This window comes from Coffea arabica, chromosome 11c (genome assembly GCF_036785885.1).
Source record: "Coffea arabica cultivar ET-39 chromosome 11c, Coffea Arabica ET-39 HiFi, whole genome shotgun sequence".
Lineage (NCBI taxonomy): Eukaryota > Viridiplantae > Streptophyta > Magnoliopsida > Gentianales > Rubiaceae > Coffea > Coffea arabica.
Genome location: NC_092330.1, coordinates 24,664,552 through 24,676,350, shown reverse-complemented (window position 1 = coordinate 24,676,350; position 11,799 = coordinate 24,664,552). Strand labels below are relative to the sequence as shown.

At 35.2% G+C, this 11,799-nt stretch overlaps 1 long non-coding RNA gene across 1 annotated transcript; it reads left to right on the top strand.

The window, feature by feature from the left end:
* The first annotated feature begins 8,455 nt into the window (after positions 1-8,455).
* On the top strand, positions 8,456-9,742 carry LOC140016426 (uncharacterized). Its single transcript, XR_011822819.1, has 2 exons — positions 8,456-8,496; positions 9,468-9,742. It is a non-coding gene; the product is annotated as an uncharacterized lncRNA (long non-coding RNA).
* Positions 9,743-11,799: the final 2,057 nt, after the last annotated feature.

The following is an 11,799-nucleotide window of genomic DNA, read 5'->3' as shown; positions in this document are numbered from 1 at the left end:
CATTTGAGTAGGTCGAGCGAGGTAAAGTACACACTCGCCTAATAATGATGGACAGCTTCATATAACATGTGATTCATGATAATCAAGTAATCAAGTAGATACTTAGCACGTAAGCACGTAAGCAATACAAGTTGATTTCATGGGAGCATGTAATTCACAGATATCGAATAGTCATGTAGATTGGAAATCATGTGAGTAAATAGTCAAGTAATCAAGTAGTCATGTGGTTGGTAAACGGTTCACAGTTAACGGTTGACGGTTAACGGTTAACGGTTAAGTAGTGACGGTTAATTGACAGGCATTTGTCATATGACTAGGCCATCATTGGCCGTTATCCCATTTTTACCATGTGAGAGTCGAGGAGATTCACTCCAACGACGTATGCAACCTTAGCATACCAAGTCATGTTATTCGAGCATTTCCAAGCAATGAGTTATTCATCTCAAAAGAGAACAAGTGCGATAAAGTACGCACTCGACTCCATTTTTCAAAATCGAGTAGGCTAAGTAAACAATCTAGCAAGTTAAGCATGTATCGAGTTCATATGGTCATTTGATATGGTTAGTCATTTAACCAATTCATGTAGATATACAATGCAAGTATACATTCCTTAAATAGGCATGAGTATGGTAAATACTTAACACATAGCACTTAACACTTAATAATCATGAAATAAGCGTGTCCTAGACTTATTCAATTACGTATTCCTATATGGAACACTCACCTAGTCAAAACAAGCGAGTAGTTTTCAAACAAGCGTTTAGGTGTCCGCTCCGAGTTCCTCTTGGAGATTCCCTCGAGTGCCTGAGTAAACAATAATCAAGTACCACTCAATATCACTACGAATCTCTAATTATCGAGGAAGATTGTACGCTACTGCAATCTAAGGAAATCTTATGAAAATGAACCTCAATTACTCGTAAATCGAGGTTCAAGAGTAAAGTTTTAAAGTCTAAAGAGAGAGACTAACATTTTCCATGAAATCGAGTTCAAGATGTTCAATCGGTATCGAGAAAAGAAGCCAAGTTTCCAAAATCTCATTTTCTAAGAAATTGACAAATTTCAGCATTGGGTGTCAATTTAGAAAAATCGTATCTTGCACTATGTAGGTCCATAATTAGAAAGCTTGATACCGTTGGAAACTTCTTCAAAAGCACATTGACTCAAAGTTGCTGCTTGGGACCATTATGACAGTTTCGGGGTTGATTTTTGACCAACTTTGAAAATCCAGTAAAATTCACACAATACGAACTAGCCTCCGAAATTTAGAACTCAATTAGAGCTACAATCAAAGTTTAAAACAAAACAAACGGAACAAGAATCGAAGTTTTGAGCGCCAAGATATAGCAGCTCAAAGTTGGCTAAAATTTCCTCCTCGATCAAGAATTTCCAGATTTAAACATGAACTTTGGGACGTTGGTTGAACACTGAAACGGACTTGGAATGGCACCAAATTTAGCAGTATTACACTACCATATAGGGGTTATTCCTCTGCAAATTTTCAAGCAAAATCTAGCACGAAGAGTCAATTAACAAAACTGTTGAAGTTTTCAAGAATTTCCAAGGCAATCTGCCTCGTACCTTTGTTTTCCGTTGCTCAAACATTTGGCCACTAAAAACCTCTCAAATATGGTTCATTTGCATAGATAATGCCTAAGAAACATCCAAGCTGTATTTGGTAGGTGATTTATACCAAGAATTTCAAATGACAAGTCCCAAGTCAAGATTGGCTAATCGGCTAAGAGGAACGGAAAAGTTTTCCAGATTCGAAGAGCAATTTCGGGGCATCATTTGCATATCAAAATGGTCTTAGAATATCACCAAATTTTGCACAATTAAACCTCCTTATGAGGACCACTCCTCTATCAAATTTCATTTGAAAATTCACACGAGAAGGTAGTTAACTAAACCATCAAAGTTCAAGAAATTTCCCCAAGGTAAAACTGTCTTCTAGCTCTTCTTTCTTTTTAAACCTTTTGTCCAATGCAACCAACCCAAATCTGGTTTATTTGTAAAACAAAGTCCAAGGAACATCTAATATAAAGTTTGGTAGATGTTGGACATCACAGTTTCCAAAACAACAAGTCCCAAATCAAGCTAGGCCATTCAACTAGTCAAAAGAGGATTTTTACTCACTGCATCAGTTTCGAAATATGGCCACAACGCACTCAATTCAACTTGGAATTGAGCATGGTTGATGGCGTTGGAAAGATCTCTCATAAAGCTGAATTTTATCAGAAGAAACCATTTTCAAATTCTATCCACAAACAGCTCGTTTTTGAGCATCAAGAAGCAATTTCTGTCCTGTCTCCTGGAGAGCAACGAAACAGGGCGGTGATTTTCAAACGAATGGTGTGGCTCACTCAAGTGGAACCAGAACGTGCATTTGGTACCAATGGAAAGCTGGGAATGTCTAGTTTCCAGTGCCACAAACTTTACTTGATTTCGACATCGGAGCAAAGAGTTATAGCTGATACAAAATGACTGCCTGGGCAATACGGGATTCATTTTCCAGTTTTGCTAACTTTGGAAATCAACTCATTTGACCAACCAAATCATGTTATTTTTCAATGAAATTTTGTACACACTCACAACAACATGTAAACAATATAATCAAGTCATTAGAACCTCAAAATTGTGCACAAAATGGTCGGACAAGGCAGGGGCAAAATCGGAAACTTTTGCTTCTTGCACCCAATGAAGTTTCTATCAATTACACACCATTAATCCATCATTTTAACCACTAAACCAACAATATATCCACCATCAATCAACAAATCAGCAACAACCCAAGAGTGGGAGTTCATAGAGCCCACTTTCATATTTTTCCAACAATATCAAGTCATCTACTTACATGCAAGTACTTAGAGATGCATATCTACTACTATAAATCAAGTTTAAGGTGATGGATCATGTTATACCTTCTTAATGTACTAGATCAGAATTTTTGGCCCTCAAAATGCTCCAAGAAACCGTGATTTCCAGCACCCTTTTGCAGCTCAAAATGATCTCCTAGTGTTAAGCTAAGTATGGTGCAAGTTTGGTTGAATTTGGAGATGTTTTGGTAGTGGTTTGAGTGAGATTTGTGAGGTAGAATTTTAGAACAATGGAGTTAGAGAGGGAGGGAGAGCTGGTCGGCAGTCTTGGGGAGAAGAGAGAGAGTGTGATCAGATTTCTAAGCTTCCAAGAGAAGACACTAACTTGTGGCCTCAAATCACCCATTAGTCAACTCACGTTAGGGTGCGTTTGGCGCGATTAGGGCTCGATTTCTCGCGCGTTTGGTTCACTAGTGCACTAAACCTCTAATGCACTTATATTCATATAAATATTATTCACTCTCAATTGTCCCCAAAATAAGGGTCTAAAGTCCCTCAAATAAAGTCACGCGTGTGGAAACGTGTACCGTCAATTTTATCGCTATAACGCGAAACCTCCGAGAAATTCTTATAACGACCGTACTACTAACCATCACTTGAGTATTTAAACATTAAAATGCCTATTTTAGGTCCATTGTACATGTCTCCAATATTTCAAACCTATTGTACTCTCAATCAGTCAAGATTTCCAAAGACGTGTTCACTATTTTCACTAAACGAGCTTCCGAAAATTAATTTTTGAAACAAGTCATTTTAAAAATATAATGAAACTATATTTCCATGTAATTAGGTCTCAAGAGCTTAGAAAATAATATTCGGAGTAAAAGACCAAATAAATAATTAAATAAGCTAGAAATAGGAGATTAAATAAGTAAAATTTGCGAGTCCTCACACTTAAATTTGAAAATATTGATCCGATATGAACTTGAAAAGAGACATGAGAAAAAGTTAAGATTAACTCGTCAAAGGATATTAATGGTTCGAAACCGTTGGAATAGTTATACAGATAACAGAAGGAAAGATTGATAGATAGTCTTGTATAATCCAATGGGATCCTAGTACTTGATCTAAGTTGAAACTAAACAAGGAGATGAGATCTATTGGTATTATGATGGATTGACCGAGTTGAGTAACTAGTAAGGTTCTCCCTGGTGATTTTAATGATTACTTTACATATATCTTGGGATTGGCCCTATAGGCATGTTTTAAACTTTTACGAATCTTTGAACTCCCAAGTTTTGTATTCATTATTTGTGGTGTGACCTGGATGGAATGAAAGTCCTTTTAATTTGGCTTAACCATTACTGTGTATATATCCAATTACTCATTGTTCCTTTTTACAAAAAAAAAAATTTAATATCTATCTATATGTATACACTCTGAACTCGCATAAAAAAAATGAAAATCAGGCATAGTTTGGGTTTGGATCTTTTCTTAGAAATAAGAATGAATATTGGTGGTGAATTGCAGAGTAAATAGTTAAGTTTTATGGGGCATAAAAGCTAATTCTCAGATTAGGTATGAAGAGTAGAGGCGTTGGACCGAAATTTAAGTAAATACGAACCTGCATGTCTGCTTATGTTCTCAAAAGCATTTTATTCTCAAAAATGATTTGTGGGGTTAAATGATTTTTCTTGATCAAACGTTCAAATAACAAATGTTAAACTTCTTACCAAAAGTCGAATGCATTTAGAAATTTTGACTATCAAGATCAGAACCAATCTCTTTTCTTCTTGTCTTCCATTTGAATAGCCATTTTATTTATATATATATATATATATATATATATATATATATATATATATACCACAATTTTTCCAAATGTGTATTTGATATCCTATTATTAGTTTGGTTACGAAAGGTACGTGAAAAGCTTTCCTCGAACGAAAAAGACCTTCGATTAGCTGTTTTGGGACAAAAGAAGCTAGATCATTTCTAAAATTGTTAATTTTGAAAATCGAATACTAGTAAATAATTTTGGACAATTCAAGTACGACAATTTGGTGAGTGAAATCTTTTATAGAAAATATATCTTTGTACTCGAGTTTGAACTACATAATTGAGTCATTTGCTTTAGTCGAAAAAAAAAGGGGGTAAATTTCGAGGACGAAATTCATTTTAAGGAAGGAAGAATGTGAGAATCTCGAAAAAAAAGAATATATATATATATATATAATAATAATAATACTAAATATACAGTTACATATTACTTTTGCATGTTAGACTTTTAATAAATCCCACTTTTATCTTTATCTGTTCTTACATAAGTATGAAAAAATAATAATAATAATAAATAAAATATATGTATTGTACTTGCATTTTAGACTTTTAATAAACTCCATTTTTTTATTCTTACTTGTTCTTAAATAAGCACGTAAAAATAGTTTTTATGCTACAAACAATTCAATTGTGTAAAATATTGAAATTACTTGATTCTTGCCAAGATAAATTGATATTTCTTGATGTAAATTATTTTATCGCCTTAATATTAATTCCTTGAATTCCGATAGCTAGTTTTAATCATTAATAATGTTAAGTGTTAATAGGAACCTACACTACAAGAAAATTGGTCATCAGTGACAACTTTTCTCTGTGACGAAAAAAAGTTGTCACAAAAGTGGATCCTTTATTGACGAATTTCTAACTCGTCACAAACCTCTAATGGGAGGCAACTCATTTGTGACAACTTAGAAAAGTCGTCACTAGTAAATTCCCGCCAAGATTTAGCAAGAGCGCGGGAGTGTTTAGAACACACAATAGTGACGACATTAAGAACATCATCACTATTGCTTGGCCTATTTACGGACGACTTTTTGTTGTCGTCACTGATCATTAAAAAAAAAGTTATTAGTGACAACATTCTGTAGTGATGACAATAAGTCGTCACAAAAGGAGCTTCTTTAGTCGCGACACCTAAAGTTCTCACAATTGCATCAAAGCAACTAAATGTTTAGTGACGACCCGTTATTTTCGTCACAAACTACACTGCAAGAAATATGGTCATTAGTGACAACATTTTTTAGTGACGACAAAAGTCGTCACAAAACGTGGTTATTTAGTGACGACAAGGAAAGTTGTCATAATTGCTCAAAGCAACTAAGTCTTCAGTGACGACCTTGAAAAAGTTGTCACTAAAATGATCTATATAGTGACAACTTCTAATATCGTCACTATCACTCTACCGATTCGGATTTAGTGACAAGAATTAATCGTCACTGTTTAAAGTACTTATTTCTAAGTCACTTTCATTAATTCTATTGTGTCACCCTAACTTTTGCGATTTAGCCCCAAATGTTGTAATAAATTTCATAAATTCCATTATGATACCTTAACTTTTTCAATTTAGCCCCATATGTAGTACACCGATTTCTTTAATTCTATTATTACTCCCTAACTTTTGTAATTTAGCCCCATATGTAATTCACCAATTTCATTAATTCTACGATGGCACTCTAACTTTTGCAATTTAACCCACATATGTAATACACCAATTTTATTATTTCTATTATGGCACCCTAACTTTTACAATTTAGCCCCTATTTTTTTATTAGGAAATTGCGAATGGTATCTTGATAAACTATGCATAAATATTTTATAATTTTCTCAAACTTAAGTAATAATTTGTTATAAACTCTAAAGATATATCTTTCATTACAATAGTTATAAGGCAGGCAGGTCTTTTTATCAATGGAATAAGAAATTTATGGCAGATTTATCCTTTGTACTACATGCCAAGTAGTATTAGCAAAGGAATAACAAAGTACTACAAAGTAATTAACAAAATATCTGTAATTTATACACATTTTGCAACTACTACTTTGTGTTTTCTCTGTAATGAATTTTTTAACTATTGAGAACTTAAGTTTTGTCTTGCAAATCTATACTAGTACAATAGTTTTAAATAAAATTAAACATTAAAATAAATGTTTGAAAAAGAACAAAAGTACATTTATCACTTGCAGTAATGTAACAAAATTTTCTCAACCATTATCAATATTTTCACAAAAGTATTAAAAACTAGCAATTGACAATATTAAAAACTAGCAATTTAATTAGTGATGACTTTTCTTGTCATTATAATCTTGAATAAATTAGTGATAACATTATGTCATCACTAAATTTTCTTTGATTTTGACTTAACAATAATGTCTTATTAATAGCATTTGATTATTTTTAATGAAAGTCTGTTATAACCATAGAATTTGACTTTCGTTATTTTCAATTAATGATGTACTTTAGTGCTGCAATTATAAAAAATTGCAGGGCTAAAATATTTGCAAATTATAAAAGTATATTTTCACTTATATGTAATTAACAAATTTTGCCACCTATATTGATGAAAATTTGTGTTTTTGTACTAAAAAATAAAGAATAATACTATAGCAATAAAATCTATGCTTCAAACCAAATTAAAAATAAAAAAAAACATGATGATTGGTCTCAAATGTTGGGAAAATGATTATTTTTATTGAAACTATGTGTAGACACCAAATTTTTGTTTTTTTTTAATTTTATTTTGTTTAATTAATTTAATAGGTTTATTTGTTTCAATTCTAGGGCTTTTATTTTTATTTTTTTTATTTTATTTTATTTTGTTCTAGTTCATTTTATTTTATTATTTATTTTTGTCTTTGTACTAAAAAAAAAGAGAAAAAGAAAAAGCAAAAAAAAAATAATGACAAGTGGGGATCATGGATAGGGACAAGTGTCCCTTTTTGCATTTGACAACACCTCACCATCTAGGTGAGGTGTCTAGACACTTGTAGGATAGATATTTTGAAAAGGAAAAGAAAGTGAAAAAAAGGGCAACGGGGCTTGAAAGAAAGGCAAGACAAAGAGGAGGGTTTGGCGGCTGAATAGGGGGGGAACCTGGTTGGTGGCCGAAAAGAGAAAAAAGAAAGGAGAGAACCGAGAGGGGAGGACGGCTGGAAAAAACAGAGTAAAAGAAAAACCAAGGGGGTGGCGGATGAAAAGGAACTTTGGAAAACGAAAAGGAAAAAAAGGAGGTGCTTCATCAGAGGCTAAGGGAAAAGAAAGAGAAAGATTGAAAGGAAAAAAGGGGAAGTTTAGCGGCTGAAGGCTGAGGAGAGGCTTCGGCTGAGTGAAGGGAAAAGGACGGAGAGGGAAGCTCAACGAAAACAAAAAACAGAGAAAAGGAAAAGAGGGTGGCGGCTGACGGGCAGAGGAGGAAAAAAGAGCAAAAACGCAAGGGGAAAACAGAGGGGCTGAGAACAAGGAGAAGAAAAAGGAGAGAACCGAGAGGGGGGCTTCGGTGGGGAAAAACAGAGAAGGCCGAGAGAGGTTTGGGCTAAAAAGAACAAAGCAAAGGAAAGACAAGTGGCGGCGGAACAAAGCAGAAAACTAAGAGGAAAAGGGACGGCTAGGGTTAGAGAAAAGGGAGACGCGAAAGTGAAAGGGAGAACTTCGGGGAGTTTCTGAGAGGAAGACAAGAGCAGGAACCAGAACAAGAGGAAGAAAGAAGCTTCGGGCTAGGGAAAAATCAAAACGGAGGCAGAGGAGAGTAAGAACTAGAATCACCACTGCCGTCAACCACCACCAGCGCCGCCACTTCACCGAACCCACCATCATCACCGGCCAATTTTCATCAAGCAAGAGCACGGTAAGCTGTCTTTTCTTCTTTAAAACTTCAGTTTTGTTCAAGCCTTTGAAACAGGCTGCCGTGACTGTGTTTGGTTGCAATTTTCGGTTGTTTGTTCATGATTTTTGAATACGCATGCTGTATGTGTTAATTGGACTGTTTACTGTGTTTCTGGCAAAATTTTGGGGCTGAAAATGACCTTAATTGAGCAAAAAAAGTCGGTGAAATTTTAGTGCCTATTTGCTGTTCAACGAAATGCCTAACCGAAAGTCCTGCTTTGCAGGTGATTTTTGCTTGCGTTTTGCGTTGTTCTTATCCCAGAAATTTTGTTTACCAGAGTTGGGTAGTTGAAGTTTTTGGTAATTATGCTAGAGGTTGGGTTTTGTTTTTGCTAAGATGGCATGCTGTAGCTCCCTGCTTTTCCCTTGTGGTTGTGCAATAGATTTGAAATGATGAATTAAAAGAAGGCCACGGTTGGGAATTAAATTATTGCAGAGAATATTTGTTGTCCAAAAGAAAAGTTCCTCATGGCTTTGTATGTTCTTTTCAAAGGATTCTACACTTGGCATGTGAATAATTTGACCCATATCAGTTCTCCTTTAGTAGAATATGTTTTCAGCTTTGCCATTGTCATTTCATTTATGCCATTTTGAATGAAAGCTGTCAGTTTCCTCCATCCGATGACCTGGAGGGCTGTTTTGCTGTGAATGCTAAAGTTTTTATTTGCAAGATTATGGTTGGACCTTAGATTCTTATCTTGTGAATTTGTTTGAAGTTCCTGCAGAGAGCTCTTTAGTTGAGCTTATGCAGTGTTGTATTTGTATAGATTGGACTGTGATTTCTAGCTTCTTGCTGGTGCTGTAATATGTGGGCCCAAATTATATGAGGTTCTTAATGAATTGTAATTTTTGTCTTAATAATCTAAGTCTCATTACTTGTTCTTTATTATTGTACTCCTCCCCTTACCTACTTCTTTTACTTTTTTATGACAGATAAATGCTATTCATACTAGCTTTTGGAAGATATCTATGGTTATGGTTGAAGAATGTTGAAGACAAAATTGCCTTTTGCTCATGGAGTGGTTCATTTAGATGTTATTCAATTTCTTAAACTGTGATTGCTTTTGTAAATGTACCTTATGTACAAGTGATATTTTGGACAAATGTTATTTTTGTAGGCATTAGTTGGGTAATGTACACTTGAATTTGGCATTTGAGAATGCTATATTATTACCATGTAATCTAATGCAAATACTTTTGGTTATCAATCGTTCATGTTTATTTGTATGGTTTGTTTAAAATCAATGATTTAGCAATGATTACAGGTCAAATTATGACTATTAAGCTATTGAGAAATTATCTAATGATAAAAAAAAGTTGTCACAAAATAGAAAATAAAAACTCCTTGTCACAACAGAGACTGTCACTAAATCTAAGCTAAATTTGTGATGACAATTGTTGTCAGTAAAATAGTTATATACAATGGCTTTCGGTGCTTTTTAGTGACGACCTTAAGTAGAGCATTTTTGACAAAAGGTCAATTCGTCAATAAAACACTTCCGGATTGTTGTCACTAATGACAACTATTTAGTGACGACATTTCAGGTCGTCACTAAATAGTTGTCATTAGTGACGACAATCTGGAAGTGTTTTATTGACGACTTGATCTTTTGTCAAAAATGCTCTACTTAAAGTCGTCACTAATGAGAACTATTTAGTGACGACATTTTAGGTCGTCACTGTTTACTTTTACCGACGGGGATTTAGTGACGACTTTGTGACGATCAAAAAGTCGTCAATAAAAGGTATTTGTGATGATATTTGTATGTTTTGTGATGACTTTGTGTTGTCACTAATGAACAATTTTCTTGTAGTGCTATTCCTATTAACACTCACAACAGGCCTCTGTAAGCTAGACTCTAGGCAGTACCCCTACATTCGCTATGTAAGAGTGTGATCGCTCCAAACTTGTAAGGGTTATTTCTAATAGAGCTTTGAGGGGTGGCGTCCCTCCCCCAGTTTGGGGTTTTGCCCAAAAAAAAAAGTGTTAATAGGAACCTTAGCAATAAGATGAAGTCAATAAATTTTAGACAAAACCGTTACAAGTACACTTAGTATACTTAGGACGTTAAAATCTCGATAATCGAATCTTTGCGAGATTAGTTTATCATTAGGCATTCAATTATTATTGGGGTAAATTTTGGAATTAGGTTAAGAATAAGGACTTAAGTGGAAATTCGGAGGAAACGTGAAAAGATTAAAATAGCCTTCACCGCCTCGGAAATTACCATGCAACCACCAAGGATCCATTGGCCAACCTTTTAAAATCACAATTCCATTTCTGCCGGATCACATTTCCTTTCTCCTCTCATACACTCAACCTCCTCCATCCGCAATTCATCTTCATTTCAGCACCCCATCTCCACTTCACTATCACACCTCAAACCACAACAACATTCTCTCTTTGCCTTGTTACTATCGACCGAGAGTGCAGAGCCGAGCTTCCCATTTTCCTGTGACGGCCCCACCTCCCCCTAAGGCGAACCAGAGGGTTCGGCGGGCCGCCTGCCCAGCTCTCGCCGGGACTCAATCGCTCACTACTGTCCTCAACCCAATTACAATATAAATCTCAAAATTCCATCAAATTCTCCAATGATTACATAATACAAATGCAGCGGAAAACTGATTCCAATCGTGGAACGCATACTTACATCCATATCAATTTCAAATATTTATACAAGACCAACTCGTACATAAAATAGATCCAAACTTAAACTGTACACGATATAAGCCATCCAGTCACGTGAATAAGCACTCCAAGCTTTCCTTCGCCTTGAGCCCTGTGGGGGGGGGAATAAAACATTTTTGGGGTGAGCTAGAAGCTCAGCGAGTAACCATTAAAATCAGTAATCAATTCAGTTTCACAGTCGTTCATTTCAGTGATGTCATGATTTCAAGATCAAATGTACACTTATTGCTCTCGTGAGCCAGCGAAATCGTTGTACTTAAACACCCAACGCTCCAAACAAACATTTAACAGTAAACAGTCAGTGGGGAGCCATTTGCTCCAGATGAACAGTACACAGAGGTGGAGACGTTGGTGTTCGGCACACGAATTCCAAGCACTCATTTAAGCCAAAACATGTCATGGGCCACATGCAAGCACTCATGATATGCAATCAAGTAAATAGTGCAAGAAACGGTTCATAAGAAGCTTTAACAATAGTTTGGGGTCACTCACCTCCATGGCTCAGAAACCATCCATCATGTATCATTGCCTTGCTCAAATCCAAGCCTTAGATCACAAACCCAATGCAAACAAGTC